The 27081-nt window shown below is 34.3% G+C and overlaps 1 pseudogene; it reads left to right on the top strand.

Annotated features, from left to right (window-relative positions):
* Positions 1-654: 654 nt before the first annotated feature.
* Positions 655-17333, top strand: LOC149557676 (protein disulfide-isomerase pseudogene; annotated as a pseudogene).
* The last annotated feature ends 9748 nt before the right edge of the window (positions 17334-27081 follow it).

Below are 27081 nucleotides of genomic sequence, written 5' to 3'. Positions count from 1 at the left end.
CTTTCCACCATAATAATGAAGAAATCTTTTTTAACATAGATCGCTTTTTCCCAAATTTTTGTTCTGATGCTCAATTACAATTTTTAAGATATATTAATTTGAGATTAGTAAAAATATTATAATGATATCCTAATAAATAATTTGGAAAATATTTATCTATACTAAAATCATAAAAAAATCTGTTTAGGATATCTCTTTTAATAAAAGTAATAAAAGATTTCACTTTAAAAGAAATTGTCATTTTTTTCAATCTTTTAATTGATAAATTGTCATTTGAATAAGAAACGTATACATTACAGGCAAGAGCCTACAACACAATGGTAATTACCGATCAAAACAAAAAAGAAACATATGCATAACTCTAACCTTAAATCTTAACCCTTTCTATGATGATAACCATAAACAGCTAATTTTTTATTCCTTTCCAACATGCAAACTTCATTATAAATGAGTTTTAATTTTTATATTGTTGTTGTCATTATACTCATTAACCATATGCAAAATGTGGGAGAAAGGAATGCTTGCGAAATGTGAATTATCTAAAAAATGCTACAATTAGATGTCACCTCCTGTACAGAGATGATTGTGGAGTTTTCACAATGTGTTGGCAAAACATGGTTTCTTGGAGTGTTATGATTGTCAAGTTTATGTGAAATGGTTGTTTTGAAAATAGCCTACACCTTTTCAACAAGGATAATTGATAATGTTCATCTTATTCTCTCTGCCTCTGGTTTTGGAAAACTACCTTTGGCTTTGGAAAAGGGTATAGAGATCCATGGGACGACAATTGTATAGAAATGTATGCAAAATGTGGCCTTATGCTCCAACCATGAATTGTTTAAGAGAAGTCAAACTATTTAAGAGAAGTGCTAACATGGATGTGTGGCCATAGAATGTAATATTTTTGGGTATGCATTAGAAAATCTTGTCATTGAAGCCTTGATGATGTTTACTAAAAAGCCTCAAATGATAATGTCTTGTGGAATATAATGATTTCAAGCTTCATGCAAAATGTATAAAATTGTATGTGCACATAGGATTTAGTCAGTATGTTAGAAATTTTTATTTTGTGGTGCTTGTTCTTTCGGAAGTCATTAACCATTTAAATTTTAATTTTAAATGAATAAATTTTAATTATTGATTTTTCTACTTTCTTTATTTTTCATATAGAAATAATTATCTATGTAGTGTAGCTTTGTTGTTGATTCAACAAGTTTGGGTGGAGCTTTTTAGGGTAGGATATATTGAGGGCTTTATTGTCAATATAAACTAAAAATTCTTTTAGCAATAGATATTGCCTCTATTTTCCTAGGGATTAAACAAAAGCATAAAATTTTAAATCATAAGAAAAGTACCTCCTTTTGGCTTCATGGAGCTTTTCACTAAAAAAGGTCACTTGTCTCCCTTCCTCATTCATGATTGCTCCCATTGCAACATTACTTGCATCACTCTCAATAGTGAATAATTTCTCAAAACTAGGCAACACTAAGACTGGTAAAGTAGCCACCTTATGCTTTAAGGTTTCAAACCCTTTGCTAGTTACTTTAGTCCGTTGAAATTTGGTATTCACACCACCATTTATTGTATCCAATATGGGTGAATAGATTTTAAATTGAAATTTCTTATAAATTTCCTATAGAGATGAGCCAAACCATGGAAGTTCCTTAATTCACTAGCAGATTTAGGAAGGGGGAAATTTAAGATTGCCTCCACTTTGAAGAATCCATCTTCAAATCACCTTTTGATACTACCAAACCATAATACACCAACACCAACTTTATAAACTCACACTTGTCCAAGTTTATGGTTAGTTTTTCATTAAGCAACTTCTTTAATATAATTTGTAAGTGCCAAATTATTTTGAATGTATAGAAACCAAAAATTTATGACCAACTATCCACAAAGGTTAGTTTTTCCTTATGCTCTCTTATTCGTCCCCATGATGGAGATCACAAAGTGTGATCTGAAATGTTGATACGAAAAATAATCTCACATACCTGAAACCAAAAGTAGTATTTACAACTCTCCACATTAGTTTCATAATGAGATAATTTAACATATATAACTCTATCGACGTAACCCTTGCACCCTTCAAAGGTGCAAGCGTTGGGTGTTAAAATTTGTTGAAAATGGGGACAATTACACTAGAAAACATGTTCTAAAGAAACTAATAAAAAATAGAAGATAAAAAGAGTGTGGGTGTTGGTTATCTTCTCATTAGGCCTTTTGGTCTTTGCTTGATGGGCTAGATATCAATTGGAAAGTTTATACTTGCCTTTTGTATTCTTCCCTTGGTTGGACTCGGCATATTGCTATCATAGTTATGCTTCTCTCATTAATTTTCCTCAAAGTGGATACAAACCTTCTCATCATTGCTTTGAAATTCTAGTTATCCATTAAAAATTTAACATTTTATTTTAATGTATATTTTTAATAGATTTATTTCTTATTTTAGATAAAAGATTTTTTTTATGGCTAAGAGACTAAAGCCAAGATTATTTATTATTATGTCTTGTGATTAATTATTATTGTTATTATTATTTATTACCCTCAAGTAGAGTCGAACCCAAGACCTCCCAAATAAGATGCTCACAATTTACCATTGTGTTGTAGGCTCTTGCCTTTAGATAAACAATTTTACCTCTACATTGCAAAAGTATATTATTACTAAACAATTTTGTATTGCCTTAAAATTATTAGATGTAAACTAAATAAAGTGAATTGGTTGTCTTGACGGAGTCAGAATCATCCCATCCTTTTCATCCCTCCTAAATAAGTAATGGAGGATGTGGCTTTTTGTAGTAAATATGCACTTATCTATAAATTCCTTAGAGTATACATTTCTTTGTTGGCCTTGGAAGCTTAGATTTATAAGACATGGAAAGAGGAGGATGATATGGAGATTATTGTAACCATGTTTTTGAGGGAGGACCTTACGTTTATAATCATGTGGGCCTTATTTTAAACCTTGGCATGTAGGCTTTAATTCTACATTAGAATTATATTTAACGGTTCATATTTGGGTTCACTTGCCTCATCCTACTTTAGATTTTTAAAGGGAAGATATTTTGTGCCAACATGCATCATTTCTTGGAACTTGGTTGTGTTGGCCTAATAAACCCTTTGATTCCTTTTCTCAAATTTGTGTTAAAGTTGATTTGAATAATTTGTCACCAGATTCTTTATAAATATGTTTAGGCTCTTCTATATGGGTGCAAGAGGTGGATTATGAATCTCTCATTTTATGATGTGATGCAGGAGCATCTTGCATCCAAAATAAAGGGGAGACATGTTGAATTATAAAAACAAAACAAAAAACAAAACAAAAAAAAATCTGGAGGAGAGAGAAAGTGACAAAAATTAGAGGAGAAATAATAAAAAAATAAAAAGGAGAAAAGAAAGGAAAAGAGGATTTTTATTTTCGAGGTGCATAGGTGGCATAAATAGAAAAATAAGAAAAATAGTTGTCATTACATTAATCGAGGTGTGTAGGTGGCATCTTAGAAGCTTGAGAAGTGGAAGCTTGAGAAGTGGAAGCTTGAGGAGTAGAAGCTCAAGGAGAAGTTTGAGAAGTAGAAGCTAGAAAGTGTGAAGGCTTCAAGGTGTGAATGAGAAGGAGGAAGTGAAGAGTGAGTTTTCTCGAGTATGTGGACAGAGCGTCGAATGTGAGGCAGTTTATAGCAGGTTTGTGATGGACTTGTGAGTGTGTAGGCAGAGCACCAAATGTGAGGTAGTTTACACTTGGATCTTGGATAAGGTTGGAGAAGAGCTAGTGACTGCAGTTTAAAAACAAGGAGGTTGCTTGGTGGCTTGCGAGCACAAGTTGAGATCTTGGAGGTTTCTACCAAAGTGTGGATCTGGACTAGCTTGGGCTTGGATTGGATCTTGAGAGATCTTGTAGAAATGTTATTGTAATTGCTAAGGATTTTTTAGTTTAATAAAAAAATTTGGGAAGCATTTTATCTCTCTCTATCTTCATATTGTTGCATTCTTGGTCATGAGTTGGTAAGGGTGACGTGGCCCTTCGTTAGTGGTATCAGTGCGTACCTTTGTCAGTGGTATCAGAGCGTACCTTCATCAAGTGGTATCAGAGCGTACCCTCATCATGATGTTAGGCATGCTATGAGTATAGACACCTCTAGCATCAATATCCTCAAGTTAATAAGGGAAATAGAGGATTTAGTGGCGGTCTTGGTATCTATACATTTCTTCCTCTCCTCTAAACGTGGGTAAGGAGGGAAAGGTGAAAGACCCAATAAATGTGAATGGCCCTCATAAGGATAGTATTGTGCATGTCAAATCTAGTTATAAGGTATGGAGACAAAATTTGTTGCCAAAGTCGATGTTGTAAAGGTTTTATCATGTAGATGTGTAAGTGATTTTAAGTATTTTTAATTAAAAGACATATTTTTCACAACTCATATATATTTTTTGTTCTAGATTTTTAATGTATGTGTGACAATCAAAAAAAAAAAACCAATTATATATAGGTGTGTGTAATTTAATTGGTTGGTATGACAAAAGTAATGAGGTATTAAAGTATAACAAAAATTAAATTTTTAGTTAATAAAATAAGGATGGTTTTTTATTATAATAGATTATGAGGACCTATACATCAAAAACATAAATTTGAGGCATGTACAAATAAAAGTAGGGATGTTTTGTTAGATTAATTAGATATTTCCTAATTAACTCTAGTTACTTAAGCTAAACTTTAGGGATCTAATAATTAATTTCTTTTATTAATTATTATGATGCAACCTAGGTTAGACCTTTTTAGGTTTTTGATCTCCTTTATAAGGATGATCTCTCATTGTAAACAATCATCGAGATAATTCAGTTTTGATTATAGCAATCTTCTTTTTTGCTCATCAAGAATTTCTCATCTATGGATCTGGCAATTCCTACCTCCATAGCTTTTTGCCTCTCTCTTTTGTAATAGGTGCTTGCATGTAGGTGATTCTTGGGAGCTGTGGGGTTGATCGTTCATCAACTTCAACATGGTATCAGAGCTCCAGATCTTCATGTCTGTGGTCTGTTCATGAGAGATTTGGCATCAGGTCTAACATTGGTTTTCAAATTTGAGCTTTCAGCATTTTTTATTGGATCTAAGGGGGTCACTAATTTTTGAGGCACTTTGAGCAAAAATGGACATCACCGTTGAGCTCAGAGCACTCGAAAACCCCCATTTCCATATAAAATATGTCCTATTTAGACACTCTTGAAATTTGAGGCAAAAAATTTTTTTGCTTCAAGGTCATTTTGACCTGGCAATGCTTCTTGAGACAAAGGCAATTTTTTGATTTTATTTATCAAAAAAAAAAAAAAAAAATCTTTGCAATTTTTTACAAGAGGCATGAATGGTTTGTAGGCAATCTCTATGCCATTTCTTTTGACTGGCCCCATGATTGTTGACATCGATAGGTCATGTTGGACCTCCTTCTCCTCACAGCCCACTGCCCAAACTTGGGCCCATCCTCTCAAGCCCCACATTTTGGAGCGCATGCAGCAAGCTTTCTATTTGTTTTTTGGTCATTGGCTGGACCTCTAGAGTGCGATCTCAATAGCATTGGTGTCTCTATTTTTGGCCCCATCTATATTTGGAGAATTCATGGGAGTTTGAAGCTATGATCTTTAGCGGTTCCTATGGTTTATCACACCATTTTTATTTTTATTTTTGGGAAATTTTGATGGCTACAGACGCACGTGGTAGAGGAGCATCCACCTTCAACTGCAATAGCGCCACACAACTCCTCTGATGCTCCTTTGGTGTATATGTGTTGGCTCCTTTCTTGACGGCTTTCTTGGCAAAGTCCAAGCTATCCAAGATTGAGCTCATTTGATGGAGATTTTTATTTGATGTGTTTGATTTCATGGTGGAGCGAATTTACATGTGAATGGGATTTGTTGATGTCACTGATCTCAAGTTGCATGTGGTTTAAGCCACTCATAGACGTCTCAATTTTGGCGCTATTTAGAGGAGTTTGAGTTGGCTGCCATGCTGATTAGGAGTCAGAGGTGTGAAAGGGGGCGTGATTTTCTTGAGCTCCATCAGCAGTCTTCTTGCATTTTAAGCAAGATCTTTGTCATTCAAGCCACTTTTTTGGCATTCTCTGTGACTTTGGATCTACTCCCATATTTGCAGGCATTCGTTGGCAGTTTCAAGCATCCATGGAAAATGAAGAAGCAAGTGATTGGTGGCAGTTTTATTTCTTGTTTGGATAGCTGCACCTCCACACCTTCATCTTGGGCATCACCATATGTGTTTCAGCATGGTTTATGGTTGGTTTTTTGGGCTCCATCGACATGCCCCAAGATCGTCGCTAACCATCCCAGCTAGCTCTGCCCACCTTTGAGTTTCGAGCTACATTTTTTGGCGGGCCTGTTTGAGGTTTCGAAAGGCACGAGATTTTTGAAGACAAGTTGACTGTGTGCTTTGGACCTATGTGCTTTTGGTGGGAGTTTGGAGCCGGTTGTTTAGCACGTTTTGGATGTTGAATGTTGTGGAGCAGGTTACCTTTTCTTGGCCCTGCTCTATTGCCCCTGAGTGGCCTCTCCACACTATCGTCCTCTGGTAGCCCTACCTCCTATGCATGAGCCTTAGTTCCTCCACGGTGGCCAAACCTTGTCCATGAGTGGGAGCAACTCTTTCCTTGACCTGCCCTATCAGTAGTTAAGATGCACTAGGGCATGAATTAGGAGCTACAAGTTGCAGTCCTTGATTACCTTGGGCTTGGGGAAGTTATTTGCATGGGTGTGATGGAAAGGGCTTATATCCTCACATTATTCTCAATCAAGTACAAGGATTGAGTCGCTATACTTATTCTTGTATCGCCTTTATTTTGGCAGCCTTCTTGGATAGAATGGTTGAAGGCATAGTCTTTTATTGTGCTATGATTTTTTTCACCAAGATGAAGTGTTTGAATTGATTTTTCCATTCATGAGGCATGTTTGAAGCCTTTGCCAACAACACATGATTGGACTCATTCTCTTTAAGCTTAGGTAGCCATGACCGTGTACCATACTATGTATTTATGGGAGGTATATTCCAATTTTCACCTGTGCTTCTTGGCCACTGGTTTTTAATCCGGCATCAACCCTTTGTTTTTTGGCTCTTGTTTCTGGCAATTGGATTTTTTCTCCAAAAAGGGTCATTTTTTATGACATTTTTTTGCCTTGATGGCTATTTGACTGTCAACTTTGAGCTCATCCTATGCTGATGTCAGCACCATGTCAGCACTGCATCACTACTTCCTATCACCTCCTCGACCTCTATTTGGACCTATCTTTGGTTTTTTGCTCATATCTTGAGCATACAAACTCTATTTTTTACAAACGAGATATCGCCGGAAAGCTAGTTCCAAGCCCATCATAGTGGTATAGTTAGTTTTTAGTTTTGATATTGTTTTGATAGCTTTTTTTTTGTCAAAGTCTAGAGTTTTTTTTTGCACTCTAGAAAGCATATCTTGAGCATCCGATCTCTGATTTGGGACTTCTTTATATTGTTGGAAAGTAGTTTCTGTGCTCTTTCTAGTGATGCTAGTTGTTGTTCTAGATTCTACTTTAGACACATTCTATTCAGTCTTCTATCTTTTTACATTCTGGACGATATCTTGGTTGTTTCAGGTTTGAGGATCGATTTTGTTGCTTCAGATGATTTGTCATTACTTGTACTATTTTTTGTGTGTCTTATGCCTTTTCTAATCATTTTTTATACCATTTGTATGCATTCTTGCAATCACACTGAGATAAAGTGTCATACTACATCTGTATTTTTTGTTTCAGTTGTTTTCTTTGTTTTTCATTCTGATTTGAGTAGTGTCATCTGAGGACACTCATGCATATTACTATATTCTTGGGATTCATTATATCTTGTGCCTTATTGTATATGCACTACTCTGATAAAGTGCCATGGGGGGTTGATGTTTTGCCTTTGTTTGCTATCTTTCTTTGTCCAAGTGAGTGTCCCTTATGTGACATTAGCCTCATGATGTGTCTAAGATTGATCACCTCAGTACACACATATGTACTTTTTTGTGCATTTTGATTGTGGTTCATTGACTTGAAGTTCTTTTTGGCCCACTTTCTCAATTGCTTGTCACCTCACCCTACTACATTAGGGGGGAATTCTACTATTGATTCTAATGCTTCCTTGGTTCGATTAATCAACTCTTCAGGCTTTGGTGTTTTATGCCATCTGCATTTTCAAGTTTAGTTATTTGTCTTTGTTTACCTCTTAATTCAATGTAGATTACAGTCTTCTCTACCTGGTCAAGTTCTATTTTAGTGGAGGTTCTTTAGATCAGTAGTTACTTTTGATAGATTTTTGTAGCTTCTACATGCTTCAGTGGTGTTCTACATGATCATCTTTGTTACTATCTTCTGAGACATTCCCTAGCTTGGAGGCTTCTTTAGTCCTTCACTAGTTTCTTTCAGCATTATTTCCATCTCTTTTTGGAGTAGGGTTTTTTCCACATGGTTTTCTCTATTTCTCCTCTTTTTAGAGATTTGGTTGTGCTTGAGTACCTCATCAGGCTTTGTTTGTTGGGACCCATTTCTACTTTCAGCAGTAGTTTCTAGGTTTTTAGCTACTCCCTAAGTTTATCTTAAGGGGGGGTGTTAGAGTAATTAGATATTTCCTAATTAACTCTAGTTACTTAAGCTAAACTTTAGGCATCTAATAACTAATTTCTTTTATTAATTATTATGATGCAACCTAGATTAGACCTTTTTAGAGTTTTGATCTCCTTTATAAGGACAATCTCTCATTGTAAACATCATCGAGATAATTCAATTTTGATTATAGCAATCTTCTGGCTCATCAAGAATGTATCGTTTATGGATTTGGCAATTCCTACCTCCATAGCTTTTCGCCTCTCTCTTTTGTAACAGGTGCTTACATGTAGGTGATTCTTGGGAGTTGTGGGGTTGATCATTCATCAACTTCAACATGTTTATTATTATTATTGTACTTGTTGTAGGCTAGTACTATTGTATTCACTATCAAGGATTAGTGAATTAGTTTTAGACATATCAACCAATTGTATGCAAGTATTTTTTACCTCATTTCAATTTTTCTAAAGTTTTCATATTTTTTATCAATGAAATTTATTAAAAATTATTTATCTTCATTTTAAAGGTTCAATTCATTTGTTCTTATAGGACTGCTTTTCTCGAAGCTCCAACCATATTGCATTTACAATGGCAAGATTTTTGCCATGTATTGATAAGTATAGATATGTACACAATTATTACATTCACAAATTACCATTAATAAACTAATATATGAATAATATATCTTAGATGATCATTAAGTAATTTATTGTTTTAATATATGTTTATCTTTATTAAAGCACAACATAATTTATTTAAATGTATATTTTATGGTCTCTTTTTAAATATTTTATTCTTTATTCATATTTTAAAAAATTATAATAGTAAAATTAAATATCTTTTAATATTGTCATCATACTTAAAAACTTATTTTAGTAAAAATATAATTATACAAAATTGTTACCTATGACTGTCTTATTTTTTATATGACCAAAGACAAATGTAAAGAAGGATCTTTCAACCACATAACAAAATACAAAATAAATTTTCTCATATAAAACTTATCATATGAACTCTCATTTTTTATAAAAAATAGAAGCACCCTTAATTTAAAATTTAACATTCCTATTTAAAATTTATTTTTTGATTAATTGTTGAGGAAAAATAATAATTAGCAAGTTATATATTACATTTTCTTTAATACTGATAAAAAAGAAAATGTCTATTTTTTTTTATGGAGGTCATCCACAAATTCACTCGAGGCACAATCCCAACCTCATCCCTTATGATGTCTTCGGACCTTGCACTCAGCAAGACTTGATCCCTAGTGGGCTCTTTGTGAACCATTCAACTTCACCAATAGACCAAGGACCCATTGACAAAAATGTCCATTTCACAAAATTAACATATAGTTAACTTTATATTATACTATTTTAAAAAACATATTATAATACTAAAATATTATGTAGTGCATAATTCAGCTTTTATTTCCTATATCTATTATTATTATAATATTTAATGATTGTTTTACATTACAATACATTCTACCAGCATGTACATGCTACTCATGTCTTCGTCTTCTATCGTTGATTTTTTAAGTGTCTCTTTGGACAAATTTTTTCATTGAGAGCCAAGTGATATATTTTTTGAGTTAACACGTAGAAATGTGTGCATAATGATATTTTCATATACTAGATCTTTTACTATGTATCACAACTTTTTGTTGGGCCTTTATAATTTCTGAGTTTATTATTTCACTTTATTTTTTACTATAATCTGTTGAATATCTAGGCATCGGTTAAGCTATATAAACATATTAAAGTTGTTATAAGAAGCATTTTAAATTTAAAAGAATATATTTACATTTTTGGTGAACTCAGTGAAGCATTCACCAGCCACTACCCTCTAAAAACAACAACTAATCTCCTACATAATACCGCATTAGGTATTATTCAAAAATGGAGCAAGCTCTCCAAACTATTAAATCTTCCCACATCATGTAGAGAGCCATAGTAGCAGGCACGCTTTTGCCCCACCAAAAAACAAGAAGCATGAAATGAAACCCCTGTTGAACCTGCTAATAGAGATGTTGTAGAAACAAATAACCTTTTCTCGTTTTCTTCATACTATTATGTTCTTATCCATCGTTTGGCCTGCCAAATGTAGCCTCTGTGCTGAATCAAGCTGTTTGTTGCAATACTTTACTCTTAGTGACTGTCATTAACATGAGTTTTATTGATAAAAAAATACCAGTTATTGCTAATGGTGATGTTAATGGCATCTTGTAGTTGGGTTGGCTTGTTCTCATTAGGTATATAGATTGTAGGTCACCTGCATTTGTACTCGTTAAACACGACAGTAGTAGCAGGCCTGTTCTCACCCACTTCACTTTCCTATTGCTTCCGATTACAGATAGAAATATTGTGTATAAGATATAGCATGTTGGTCTTGTCAATCCAGAAACGTGAAAACTCCAAATCATTGTCACAAATAGTTGTGGCCTCCCAAGAAAAGAGAGTGGTGCAAAGATAGCAGATGTACAACAATAACATAGATAACACAAATCTTACTGCTTTATATATTCCTGTATCCCACCAAGATCGCTCACATGGAAAACAGACTTGTCCCTTTGACACAAGGGAACACATGGGAGCCATTTGTCCACATTGAAGAGGTTTCTTGCATGGTCCAGAAGAAGCTTTAGTAGGAAGTTAAGGCAGTTTCTATTCACAAATGCCTAGTGTTGTACTCATTAACTTATATATTTGCATGCCTGTAGGTAAACTATTAGATATGAATGACTGTTCCAAGAATGTGCTACAAGGGGCTTTATCTTTACATCCTTGACAAGGAAGATTACTACCTTGAATGCTTTTTTTTTGTAATATTGAGGTATTCAAAATGCAGAAAATGTGAAGTTAGTTAATCCTTGTGGGACTGATTTGCTTGCTTTTATAAATGCTACTGCATTTTTCCTAGCATTATATGAAGAATTTTATTCACAAACAATTTTTTTGTTCTTGTTGTCTTTCCACAATTTTGTTACATGTCCAGCACGACAACTTCCAGCTGTAATTAAATAAAACATAGATAATATAAACTATCTATAAACTTCTTAGATACATGTTAAGCACGGCAGCTTCTAGCTGCAATTAAACAAAACATAAATAATATAAACTATCTATAAACTTCTTAATGTGTAGAAAAGTTAAAATTAATATTCGGGTGACCACAAAGATCTATAATTTTGGAAATTGTTGTAATGCACTCTTATTTTGAAATGAATATGGGTAGTCATTTAATGTATACATGGTTGCCCAATCGCTACAATCAGGCCAAATCCTCTCAATAGAACAATGAATGTACATAAACTGGCATTATGAATGAAGTGTACATGGAATCTACAGCAAATTTGTAATATATGTAATCCACAGGCGAAAAAGAGATCATTGCCTTGTGTGGTTATTTATCCAGGCAAGAATAATATTATCAGTGAGGCCAAGTAGTTAGAGAAAGCTTGTAGCAAGTTATTCAACAATTATTGCTCTTTGCAAAAAGTCATTTGAAAGAGTGTCGGTTGGGCCTTCAACAACACTATTCAAGTGACATCTCAACATGTATCAACATGTAACACTATAATCAGAAGCTAAGAAAATGAAAAAAATGTAGGCACTCTTAAATTTGTAATTCAAAGCTATAAACTGTCTATTATCATGCTTAACCAGTCTCCTTAAATCCATAATTACCTGTCTTCAAAAAAGAATGAAACTTTACTATTTGCAGCTCTATTTCATATGTTATCACTGTAATCTTCATTGGTTTTGATATTGTAGTTCTTGGATCATGAACAATCTGCCATTTCTATAAGCAATAATGTTTTATGTATCCTTTTCTTATTTGACCAGTCACTGTTGTATCTTGAATCTATTCACCTGTATCATTACAATAGTTCACGTTAGATCTTTTAAAGTACATTTCCATTTGGCCTGCTCAATGCAATGAGTAACATCCTTCCTATAGTTTATGATGGACCACTTTCAACATGATTACAACTCAACAATTTGAGCTCCCTCGGGGGGATATTCCTAAATGAGATCTGAAACATGGGAAAAAAAAAAAATTCAAAACATAAACAATTGGTTCTACAAACAACATTGCTTTAGATAATTTTAAAAATGAGCTTGCGAATACTCATATCTTCTATCCTAGATACCATGCCAAGATATTATAATGCTACCTCTTTTAGTTTGCCTATTTCAGTTGGACTTTTTAAGCAATTTAGTTTTGAATTTTTTCAAAACTAATATATTGGGTTTTTGGTAATTTCCAAGTTAAGACATATAAATGTATCGCACATATTTAACCATCCTTATTCCTCTCCAGATCCTCGAAATATTTGCCCAAATGATTTAAGCTTAGTAACAAAGTACAACTTTGATGTATCCAATTGCACAAATTGAATTGAAACTCAATAACTGAGCACAAATTTGATGTATCCAATTATGACTTAAATTTGGGGGCTTATGGCTAAAATTAATTCAAAATAAAGTATATTCCTTCAAGAGCTGAATCAGACTGAAGAGCATAGCTTAACTTGGATCTAATATTGTTATAATGACTGTTTGTGCTTGTAAATGGTAGTGTGAATTACACATTGTGATAAAATTCACGAGTTTGTTTTTATGTTTATGTCTGGTGCAGGAATTAGATATCTCTCAGGATTCCATTCTATGTCATTTGGATGAATAGAGCAGCAGAAGTTTAAAACAAATTGAATTTAAATTCAATAATAGAGAACAAATTTGATGTATCCAATTGCGACTTAAATTTAGGGCCTTACAGTTAAAAATTTGATGTATCCAATTGCGACTTGGATCTAATCTTGTTATAATGACTGTTTGTGCTTGTAAATGGTATTGTGAATTACACATTGTGATAAACTGCACAAGTTTGTTTTATGTTTATGTCCGGTGTAGGATTTAGATATCTCTCAGGATTCCATTCTATGAGATTTGGATGAATAGAGAAGTATAAGTTTAAATGGGTGTAGAGTTGATTTGGATGAATAGAGCAGAAGTTCAAATGGGTGTAGAATAACTGATCATATTTTGCGTTTGGTGCCAAATATTCAGGTTTTTTCACTAAAAAATAAGTGAATCGTTGGAGAGTCATATTTATTATTATATAGTTGTCATTTTCATTGGTGATGATCATCTCTCATAGCTGAGCAGTAGCAGGATTCCTTGGAGGTGTCAACTGCAATGCTTCAGGGTAGAATTACCCTGTTGTATCCTATTTTGGTTACCAGCATAGTTGTCAAGAAAGCTAATTTTGAATTGGAATTTATCCTATACATGACTAGAGCTTTAACATGTTTTCTTTACTTTTAGTACTATTTTATTGCATGGAGGTTTATTATTGTTCTGGCAGAGTTATTTCTCCAATTTAATAGAATATGTAAATGTTTGGTCAAACTCCAGATGCAAAAGCAAATGAACATGGATGAAAAGCACAAGAAAATGATGTAGGGTGTATTTTTGTAATGAACGAGTTTCTAAATCTCCAAACATCTCCTGCAGGAGGAAATATCCCTCATTTCAGTGGTCCACACAAGAGAACAAGTCAAAAAGTCTTCCTCTCCAAACAATCCGCAATTGCAGACAGTATCTTAGAACCAAGCCAAAAAATTCCTATTTGGGAATAACTGAAACTCTTTCGGGCTCAAGGCATCATTTCTCTTTCTACTCTGCCATGTCCTCAGTTTCCTTCTCAAGACATCGTCTGCTCTTTGTACTCTGTCATGTCCTCTGTTTCCTTTGTGTACATGACACAACTATTGTTTTGTACTTCCTAAGAACGTCTGCAGATATCTACATCCTACTGGTACATTTCAGCATACCCATTGCACCTAAAGGTGTGATCACTAGTAAATAATAGGCTTACTAGACATAATTAGCACATTGACCATAAGAAAGGAGAAGAGGTGTACAAATGTGAATTATAAGAATGAGGTAGAAGATAAATTTATAGGAATGTTGTATAATTGGAACATAGGGTAAAATAATTAAATCTATATAGAATTTGTCATTTGTGAATCTCTATGTTTCAAGATATTCTTCTTGAAATAAAGATATTCTTCTTGAAATAAAGATATTCTTTTTGAAATAAATAAAGATATTTAATGAAATAATAATATAGATATAGAAATTTTACCATTACAATTGCTTGTTAGTCCTGCCTATAAATAGGCGTAGACTAAAGTTTTCATCTCATTGTTATCTATTAATTCATTTTTCAGAAACTCTCAGTAGTTCTTTTATCCTATGTTCTATAAAAGAAACTATTAAAATGAGATTTTATTATTTAATTCTTAATTTATGATTGGTTGGTGTTGATTTTCCTAGTGGTCCTTTTATTTTCCTATTGAAAAAATTTGGAAAATTTATTTAGTAAAATTTCTAGACATATATTGAATAGTACACATGTTAGGAATCATTTGACAGGTGCTTGTATTACTGAAATCATTTAATAAGTGGTGGTAGTATTGTGTAGAATAGTGGCTTATCACAACTTTTTCCAAGGTTAGAATGGTGAGGCCTGGTGTATCACTCATATTCACTCCATAGAGAAAGAATATACAATTTAAGGGTTAGTAATTGAATTTTGCTCCTAAATTTTTAGAAAGATTTTGTAAATGTGGTGCTCTTCTCAAGAAAATTGGTGAGCTTACTTGGCTCTAAATTTGGTAGGATTCAATTTTTCCATTTTCACGTAGAAATAGCTTTGATTTTTACAAAAACTTGTTAAAACTATAACTTTGATTATCATGTTGATTTGATTGTGCAAATCACATAGGTCTGATCTACAATTAAATATACATATCTTCCTTTATAAGCATTATCAGCATTTCTTTAGGAATAGTGTTTATTAAGGATAACCTTAACTAAAGTTAGTTAATGTCTTTACAAATCATATTCTTCATTGAGCTTCAATTATGGGAATTATATTATAGGGCTGACCTAGATAGGGTCATGTTTCTTCAAGGGACATGCCCTTTGGCTGTACCTTATATATATGAGATAAAAATGTGGATAATGAACACACAAGTACAAAGAAGTATGTTCATTACCTTTCTCTGCCTCATTCAAATTAGTAGCAGAATATATTTTATTGTAGAATTATTATATCAGCAAGAAGGACTAATACTCATTTGCAATTGATAAAGACCATCTCCAACACTATATAGGTTATACATCAGTTTGATTTAGAAGCAGAATTTGTAGAAACTTTGTATTTTTACATTGTATCAGAGCTCTAGTAGTCGAACCTAGGCTCTACAAATTAAACAATCAACCTTATTATATCTAGCATCATTCTTCTATCTTCAATGGTATACACAACAAAATGAAGAGGATAAGTATGAGCATTGAATAAAGTGTGAAATGGCGATCTGGTGGATGTTCATCCTCTTTCTTGCGATGATGCTAATATCATGCACTGCAGATACAAAAGCATAAAAAGGAGGAAAGCCCTTTGTCTTGACCTTGGATGCCATCAATTTCTATGATGATGTGTCAAAGCATCCTTTTATTGTTGTCAAATTTTATGCCCCCTAGTGTGGGCAGTGCAAGCGTCTTGCAGCTAAGTATGAGAAATCTGCAATCAGTCTATAAAAAAAATGACCCACTCATCATCTTGGCTAAGGTTGATGCTAACAAAAAATCATATAAAGCCTTGGCTGGTGATTATGGAGTGAGAGGAAATTCCAAGTTTGAAAATCATTCGAAAAGGTAGAGTAAAAATTTAGGACTACAATCATCCTCGTGAAGCAGATGGTATTGTTGAATATTTGAAAAAGAAAACTAATCTAGCATCTATAGAAATCAAGTCTACAGAAGAAGCTAGTAGTCTTATTGGTGACAAGAAAGTGTTCATTGTACAAGTATACTCTAAACTAGAGGGTGATGAATTCAGAAATTTCATTACTGTTGTATAGGAGTTGCATTTAAACTATGAAAATGGTCACACAAATTGATTCTATGGTCCTTCCTTTGAAGGATTTTCCCATTAAACAACTGACAGTTTGACTATTTAATCCTGTTGATGAGCGACATGCTGATTTTCAAGATTTCAATATTGAGGCATTAAAAATAAAATAAAAAGAAGTTTGTTGAAGAAGCTAGTATGCCTCTTGTAGCAACTTTGACCAAGGACTCCGCAAATCATCCTCATGTGTTGAAATTCTTCAACAGTCTAGATTCCAAGGTCATGTTCTTTCTCAATTTTAGTGGAGACAATGTAGAAACATATATATCTACATATCAAGAGCTAGCAAAGTCTCACCAAGGAAAAGGTGTAAAATTTCTCTTGGCTGATCTTGAGGCTAGTCAAGGTACTTTGCAAAAAAATTCAACAAGTACTTTGGTCTCAAACCTAAGAGTGTGTCATCCTTTCTTATTCATGATATAGAAGATCGAAAGTTTCTTAAGGAGCAAATTAAGGCATCAAAAATAGAATCCTAGTTGAAGGAGTACTTTAACAAAACATAAAAGGAGTACAAAAGTTTGAGCCCATACTAGAAAGAATGATAATCCTGTGAAAATAGTTGTTCTAGATTCTCTTCAAGAAATGGTATAGATTCTAAGAAGAATGTGCTTGTGTAGTTCTATGTTCCTTGGTGTGGGCATTACAAGAAACTAGCTCCTACTCTAGATGAAATTTTAGTTACTCTTCAAAATGAAAGTGATATGATGGTTGCTAAATTGAGCTATGTCCCTTGATCTTTTCCTCTAAGAATGTTCTTGCAGGAAAAGGAGGATTGATATCAAAGTGCACAAAGGAAGCCACCAATTTGAAAGGGAATCATTTCTAAGAGCATCAAAACATTTCTAGGTGCATGCTAAACATAGTAGAATATTTTTCTCTATTTAAGGTTGAATGTCAATAGGGATATTACATTATATTCATTTTTTAGTTTGAGTTGTAGAATTAAAACTAGTTAAACCAATAATTCTGAGATAAATCTAGACTAAGTGACATAAATAGAAAATTCTCATGGTTTGATAATGACTCGTAACCCCTTGAGAAGTTATCCATAAACTTTGGCTAGATAACAGGAGGGGACCTTACAATGTTCAATTGAGAGGGAGTCCTTCCAAAAGTAGTTTAAAAACTGAACTTCAGAGGGAGCAAATAGGAAACTTCTAAACTTTTCACTAAGGAAGTAGATCACATTAAGTGTTGTGGACCCCAGTTATTTCAATTTGGTTTGACTTATAACATTATTGGATAAATTGAGAACTTGCATACATGGAGATGCTCAAACTTAAGAAGGAGTTTATATATGGGCCTACTTTCACCTAGTTTTACATTATAAACTCCTCCTTTGGGGATTCATACGTATAAGCATTTCTTTTCCATATAATTTAAATGGACTATGTATTTAGCCAAGACTATATTTAGCCTAGGCTACATTACTTGTTGTGGTTGTTATGATCATTGACTTTGTTATAGAAAAGTCTAACCTCTTTTATATAGTTAAGTCTATAATTGAGATATTTGGATATTTTGCATGATCATTTATTTGATATGGGTATGTGCAGGATCATGGTGTGCCAAAAAGTGGCGATGTGAAAAAAAATAGAGTTTGAAAACGTTTAAAAATGCTTCAAAATCCACTCTGACTTTTTTTCACCTATCCAGGTACCAAACCTGGAAAGTAAGGCCCAAGCCTTATCAGATATCCGATAACAAAATATATCTAATATATTATACTATAATATAATATTATTATAATAATATAATAATTATAATTATAGTATAATATTATATTATTATTATTATTATTATATAATTATAATTATAGTATAATATTATATTATTATTATTATTATATAATTATAATTATACTGTAATATAATATTATTATTATAATATAATAATAATTATACTATAATATAATATTATTATTATTATATTATAATAGTATAATATAATACATTACCTAATATATAGTATTATAATATGAAGTATAATATATAGTAATGTAATACAATATATATAAAATACCATATAATATAATATAATATAATATAATAATAAAATATAATAATAAAAAAGTAATATATTATAATATAATATATAATAATAAAAGTATATTATAATATAATATATAATAAAAAAAGTATATTATAATATAATATATAATATAGCTAGCATTATGAACCGGCACATATTAGATATCTGATATTATATCAGATATCTAATATATGTAACTCAATATATATATATATAAACAAAACAAACCTGCGGACTCATTTTTATACCAGTTTACAAGCCTGGAATCGAATATCGGATATCAAATTGGATATATGATAAAAAGGTTTTTTTCTTTTTTTTTTAATCATTTTAAACATAAATTCAATAGATTTGATCATGATTTTGTTATTTTTAGTTGAATCTAGGGTTTTTTTGAAAAAAAATTGTTAAAATTAAGGTTTTTTTAAATACATATTACATTTTGCAATTTAATAGGAATGGCTAATCAAAATGATGACACTGAGGTAGGGAATATTATTCCTTGTAACCCCCCACCAAACGATCCAGTGCCCCCACAAAATCGTCCACTAAATTATCCTCTACCCCCTCAAAACCCTCCTTGAATTGAGGATTTGATAAATGAACATCTCAATGAATTGAGGGGTTTGTGAAGAACATATAATAATGTACCCTCATTGGCTCCTATGTTATCCATGTTTAACACCATAGTGGATAACACTGAAACCCTTACCAAACAACAAAATCCTACTCTTCATTGGTGTGATGAAATGAATGAAATGTATGATGATGGTTTGGACTAGGATGAGGTTGCAACCCTCAATATAACCATAGAGGATTTGGCTAGCCTTTTTAAGAACCCGAAAATGGGTATACCTGTTGACCCAAAAAAATCCAAATTATCGATTAAATGGTGCACAAATGATGCCATAAGTGCAAACTTTTGAGATCGTTGGTGGATGGTTTTTGATAACCCTCCACATAGCAATTTAGACGTGCCATTTTATTTCCTTAGAAAATTATATGCAGAATTTGAGTTAAAACTTAAAGTGAACTATTGGAGCATGAAGCCCAACATGGGTGTAGGACTAGGAGCTCCTTAGGATAGACCCTCTTCCCAGTGGAAGAAAGCTGGCACTTTTCTCCCCACCACTAATATCTCCCCCCCCCTTGAGTGCAGCATCCTAATATTATGGTAGAGGCTAGCTCTCAGACCATTAGATCCATTCATAGGTTGAGTAGCCTAATGATATCTCAGGCTAGGTCAGTCTTACCTCCTCATGTTGATGATGCTAGCATCAGTTCATCATCGGCTAGCTCATCACATGTTTGTGTGCCTCACACTTGCATTATGTGCAAGAATATTTGCCTAGGTCCCATAGGTGATCTTCCTGATTATCATTTTGTATTAGACGAAGATACACCAGACACATGCGCAAAGGCTACAAACCCTGATGCGAGAGAGGAGGGGAATGCAAAGGCATGGACTCCTTTGATGTCAGTACATGTATACATTTTTTTGTTATGATATGTGATTTAAAGTTAATTTTTATAATAGAGTAATTTTAATTTTTAAGCCATACTGACTTATACATGTATGTGATCTTCTTTCATGTTTAGTTGATGACCAAGGAGGAGCTCACATAGATTGATGATGCCACGCTCTTGGCCATTTCGTTTGGCCTTAAGACATCTACGGTACATTATGTTGTGTTCGCATTTTTTTTTCTATTTGATATTGTAGCATATATGGTTGCTAATCTTTCTTTTATCTTGCAGGTACCATCTGTCCTAGGGGACAAAGTGCAGGGGATGAGCCAACACGCATAGACAGAGGAAAGTTAATTAGGTTTTTTCTATTTGATTAATTATTAATGCATTCTTGTAAAATATTTCTGGTAATGAAATTTAATTACATTCTTTATTATATAGGGTGTGGCTACTGGTGATGAGCCTGTACAGATTTTGCGTCGTAGACAATCAAGCATTTTCATTCGCACCGAGAGCCCCATTGTATGTATAAGTATCATTTTTTTAAATTTTCATTATCTTCATAAATAAATTCAAAGATGATTTCCATGATATTAACAACTACTATGGTTGCTAATCTTTCTTTTATCTTGCAGGTACCATTTGTCCTGGGGGGACAAAGTGTAGGGGGTGAGCCAACACACATTGACAAAGGAAAGGTTATTAGGTGCTTTCTATTTGATTAAATATCAATGCATTCTTATAAAATATTTGTGGTAATGAAATTTAATTACATTCTTTATTATATATAGGGTGTGGCTACTAGCGATGAGCCTGTACAGATTTTGCGTCATAGACGATCAGGCATTTCCATTCGCACCGAGAGCCCCATTGTATGTATAAGTATCATTTTTTTTAATTTTCATTATCTTCGTAAATAAATTCAAAACTAATTTCCATGATATTAACAACTACTATATTGTTTCTCATAGGAGACTCCTAGTGCATATGAGGTTCGACGAGAGAGTTATGTAGATTTGATGATGTAGCCACTCTATCCTGATGAGGAGCCTACAATAGTAAGTTGTAGTTTGAATTCATGATTAAATATGTCATGAATTTAGCATGCTATGAATTATAATTTTATAGTTTAATTTTAGATTCATCTAACAAACGTATTTGAACATACGCATCCCATAATCAATGAGGTAGAAGCATTGTCGAGGGCATATGAGAGGACTCCTGACCGGCACATGAGGTCAACGAGAGAAGTATTTATTATGAAATTTTAATAGGATAAATCATCATTACAAAAAAGATCATTATGCATTTGAGTAATTCAATGTTAGATACAAAGAATCATTTAAATTTAGTAGTCTAACTTTGAGTTGTCCTTTTTTGTTTATGTAGGAGGCATCTGATCCACCTAGTGCAGTGAAGAGGCTGCATTTTGATCATCCACCAGAAACCTAGGATAGTATAGTTGTTTTAGGATGCATCATGAGACATTTTGAGATGTCACATGCCACATTGTTTACAGAAACATTTGTACTATACACATTCTAACAGCATGATCAGCCACATTTTGTATATGGATCTATGTATTTTGATATATATTTGAGTACTTTGTCTATGGATACATGATCTTTTATATATATTTGTGTAAAATTTTGTGTATGGATACATGTATTTTGATATATATTTTTGTTATTTATGTGCACAATGATATATGTATTAATTTAGTATCTAGTATTGTTCAATTTATCGTGGATCATGTGTATTGTTCATGTTTATGGAATATCATTAATTTTGATTATGTTTGTTATATTTGATTAAATGCAATAATTTGTGAATAAAAATTTAACAACCTTTATAATCAAATTTGGATGCAATGTTTAATTTGAAGTGATATTATGACATAAACACACTTGTTAACCTCCTACAAAAGGTTTAGATAACCCCAAATCTGATTTTAAACTTTACCTTCAACCTTGAAACTAACTCTTGGCTTCAAATCTAATCTCAACACAATTAAGGACTCAACTCCTCAACCATGAATTCTATTCCCAACCATGAACTCATTCCTAGACTCATAATCTTTGATAACTAGAACCTCACTTTGTTACTATCCTCATACTACAACTTTTCAATTTCAACATAACCTCAAAATATCCCAACTTAAGAGACTTGATTGGATCAAAACTTTTTCACTTTTTTAATATCTCTCAAAAATGAGATAGGTTATTTTAGGCCTCAGCATCACCATCCTGTAGCATTCGATGGTTCATCGATAGCCCTCATGAGCTCCGAGTTATGACCCTCAAAAGATCGACCTCGAAATGCACTTAGAGCACCTTGGAGACTCCTCGGTGTGGGGTGGTTGTAGACGATGGATGGTCTCCATGGCTAGAAAAAGGGTGTGACTAGGGTTCACCCACCCACCCTAAGCTAATGGTGTTGATGATTCGATGCCAAGATCAGCGGTTTCAGAGTTACACTATGGTGCACCTATGAACTGAGGCACATTGCGAGTTTTGGCATCGAGCGAGATCGGTGTGCTGAATCCAAAAAAAATGTGATCTCTTGAAAATAAGATAGGTTATTTTAGGTCTCAACATCACCGTCCTATAGCATTCAATTATTCATTAATAGCCCTCACGAGCTCCGAGTTATGACCCTCGAAAGATAGACCTCAAAATGCACTTAAAGCACCTTGGAGACTCCTCGGTACGAGGTGGTAGCAGATGATGGATAATCTCTATGGCCAAAAAAATGGTGTCACTAGGGCTCACCCACCCACCCAGAGCTAATGGCACTGACGATTTGATGCCAAGATCAACGGTTTCAAAGTTACACAGTGGTGCACCTATGAACTGAGGAAAATTACAAGTTTTTGGCATCGAGCGAGATCATTGTGCCGAATCCAAATAGAATGTGATCTCAAAAATGAGAGAGGTAATTTTAGGCCTCAGCATCACCATCCTGTAGCATCCAACAGTTCATCAATAGCCCTCGCGAGCTTCAAGTTATGATCAACCTTGAAATGCACTTAGAGCACCTTGGAGACTCCTTGGTATGGGGTGGTCATAGACGATGGATGGTCTCCGTGGCTAGAACAAGGGTGTCACTAGGGTTCACCCACCCACACGGAGCTAATGAAATTGATGATTTGATGCCAAGATTAATGGTTTCAAAGTCGCGTTGTGGTGCACCTATGAACTGAGGCACACTGTGAGTTTTGGCATTGAGCGAGATCATTATGCCAAATCCAAACAAAATATTATCTCTCAAAAATGAGATAGGTTATTTTAGGTCTTAGCATCACCGTCCTATAGCATTCAATAGTTCATCGATAGCCCTCATGAGCTCTGAGTTATGAGCCTCGAAAGATCAACCTCAAAATGCACTTAGAGCACCTTAGAGACTCCTTGGTACAGGGTGGTTGTGGACGATGGATGCTCTCTGTGGTTGGAAAAAGGGTGTCACTAGGGGTCATCAGCCCACCTCAAGCTAATGGCACTGACAATTCAATGCCAAGATCAGCAATTTCAAAGTCATGTTGTGGTGCACCTATGTACTAAGGCACACTATGAGTTTTAGCATCGAGCGAGATCACTGTGCCAAATCCAAATAGAATGTGATCTCTTGAAAATAAGATAGGTTATTTTAGGTTTCAACATCACCATCCTGTAGCATTTGATAGTTCATCGATAGCCTTCACGAGCTCTGAGTTATGACCCTCAAAAGATCGACCTCCAAATGGACTTAGAGCACCTTGGAGACTCCTCGATATGGGGTGGCCATGGATGATGGATGATCTCTATGGCTAGAACAAGGGTGTCACTAGGGTTCACCCACCCACCTAGAGCTAATGGCACTAATGATTCGATGCCAAGATCAAAAGTTTCAAAGTTATCCTGTGGTGCACCTATGAACTAAGGCACACTACGAGTTTTGGCATTGAGCAAGATCGCTATGCTGAATCCAAATGGAATGTGATCTCTCAAAAATGAGATAGCTTGTTTTAGGTCTTGGTATCATCATCCTATAGCATTTGACAGTTCATCGATATCCCTCAAGAGCTCTGATTTATGACCCTCGAAAGATCGACCTCAAAATGCACTTAGAGCACCTTGGAGACTCCTAAGTACGGGGTGGCCGTGGATGATGGATGGTCTCCATGGCTGGAACAAGGGTGTCACTAGGGTTCACTCACCCACCTAGAGCTAATGGCACTGATGATTCGATGCCAAGATCAGCGATTTCAAAGTTACGTTGTGGTGCACCTACGAACTAAGGCACACAGCAAGTTTTAGCATTGAGCGAGATCATTGTGCAGAATCCAAAAAAAATTGATCTCTAAAAAATGTGGTAGGTTATTTTAGGTCTCAACATCACCATCCTATAGCATTCAACAGTTCATCGATAGCCCTCATGAGCTCTGAGTTATGACCCTCAGAAGATCAACCTTGAAATGCACTTAGAGCACTTTGGAAACTCCTTGGTACAGGGTAGCTGCAGACAATGGATGGTCTCTATGGCTGAAGCAAGGGTGTTAATAGGGTTTATCCACCCACTTGGAGCTAATGCCGCTAATGATTTGATGCCAAGATTAGGGGTTTCAAAGTTAAGCTGTGGTGCACCTATGAACTGAGGCATACTACAAGTTTTGGCATCGAGTGAAATCGTTGTCTGAATCCAAATAGAATGTGATCTCTCAAAAAAGAGATAGGTTATTTTAGGTCTCAACATCATTGTCTTGTAGCATTCAACAGTGTGTCGATAGCCCTCACAAGCTCTAAGTTATGACCCTCAGAAGATTGACCTCCAAATGCACTTAGAGCACCTTGGAGACTCCTCGATATAGGGTGGCCGTGGTCAATGGATGATCTCTATGGCCAGAACAAGGGTGTCACTAGGAATCACCTGCCCACCTAGAGCTAATGATGTTGATGATTCAATGCCAAGATTAGTGGTTTCAAAGTTATGCAATGGTGCACCTATGAACTTAGGCACACTGCAAGTTTTGGCATCGACCAAGATCGTTGTGTTGAATCCAAAAGAAATGTGATCTCTTGAAAATGAGATAGGTTATTTTAGACTTCAGCATCACCATCTTGTAGCATTTGATGGTTCATTGATAGCCCTCACAAGCTCTAAGTTATGACCCTCAAAAGATCAACCTCAAAATGCACTTAGAGCACCTTGGAGACTCCTCAGTACAGGGTGGTTGTGGACGATGGATGGTCTCTGTGGCTAGAACAAGGGTGTCACTAGGGTTCACCTGCCGACCCAAAGTTAATGGTACTAATGATTCGATGCCAAGATTAGCGGTTTCAAAGTTACGATGTTGTGCACCTATGAACTGAGGCACACTACGAGTTTTGGCATCGAGCGAGATTGTTGTGTCGAATCCAAATGGAATGTGATCTTTCAAAAATGAGAAAGGTTATTTTAGGTCTCAGCATCACCATCTTGTAGCATTCAATAGTTCATTGATAGCCCTCACGAGCTCTAAGTTATGACCCTTAGAAGATTGACTTCCAAACGCACTTAGAGCACCTTGGAGAATCCTCGGTATGGGGTGACCGCAGACGATGGATGATCTCTGTGGCTAAAACAAGAGTGTCACTAGGGTTCACCCACCCACCCGGAGCTAATGGCACTGACTATTTGATGCCAAGATCAGCGGTTTTAAAGTTACACTCTGGTGATCCTTTAATGTTAGAATGTTATTTTTATGCACTTTTATGGATGTGTATTTGGAAATTGAATAACTTTTGCAAATTGAATAATTCAAAAACATGGAAACTAATGTCTCATTTCTAAAAGACAAAGACTAATAAGTATGAATCTAAACCTTAAGTAGTCTAGTCAGTTCAATATTATATTATAGATCTCTTTAGATGGGTGTATAGATCTCTTTAGGTGGTTGTATTGATAAAGACAGTGGCTATAACAACTTACCAAGGGGACTTCCTACTCTATGTTCAATCTCTTGCTTCTTCTCTTAGTGGTGACTTTATTCTCTCTTACTCATGATTATTCTCTTTTCTTACCTATGGTGAATGGCTATGTTGATATGTGAGAGTAATGTTAGGAAATTTGTGAGAGATCAAGATTCTATGCAATTTCTTTGGCCCCCTCTCTCTTTATCTTGGTGATGATATTTGAATATCATTTTTGCTTCAAGGTTTATTCTTTTTTAAAATCTATGTTTGTGGTAGTTGGGATGCAACTTTAATAGTAAGCATGGTGTAGTAGTATGTGTCTTTCTCCTCCATTTGATTTTTCTCCATGTAGATGTTGAGAATTTTTTGGGGATTCTCTATGAGGACTCTTCATTTCTTCTATAGTGTCTCTATTTCTCATCATTCTCAAAAGATTAAATTTCTTATGGTTGTTTTTGGTGGATCATCTTACATGCTGGAGATCTCCCCTCTAAAGGGTGGGAAGTGTTCTATTTATTTAATAGTGTTTTTTTGGATATCTGGAGGTTGTATGGTTGAAGATCATTTTCTCTTTTCCATGCTATGATTTTTGCACTAGGAAATTGGCTCAAAGAAGAGAAATAATGAGGTTTTTATGCTTCTTGTTGATAGTTTAAAAGGGCATTTTCTAGATATATGTTTTCTTTGGTTGGGGAGACATGGCAATTTTGGTAGACTTGGAATGTTTAGTATCCTTAGAAAAATAATTGAATGTTTGGGGTATTTTTCAAAGCCCTACAAGGTTTTAGGTTCCTTTCAAAAATCCATTAGACTTGTCTTTGGAGGCCTACCTCCTCAACTAAGTTTTTTTTAATGTTGTGTTGCTGTTCTAAGGATCTTCTCACTATAAATGGTTTCAAGGGCCTACCAACCCCTTCATATGTAAACAGTAAAATCTAAAATATAACTAAAGAGTAAAAATCTTATAGAAAGTTTATAAAAATTGAAAAACCACCTCTCTATGAAATTAATATATCACAATGATGTAAAAGAGATATTCATGGAAAAAATT

The sequence above is a fragment of the Cupressus sempervirens genome, chromosome 5 (assembly GCF_028749045.1).
Source record: "Cupressus sempervirens isolate cs-2001-9-10 chromosome 5, ASM2874904v1, whole genome shotgun sequence".
Lineage (NCBI taxonomy): Eukaryota > Viridiplantae > Streptophyta > Pinopsida > Cupressales > Cupressaceae > Cupressus > Cupressus sempervirens.
The sequence above is the reverse complement of the archived record's forward strand: the minus strand, read 5'-3'. Positions and strand labels throughout refer to the sequence as shown.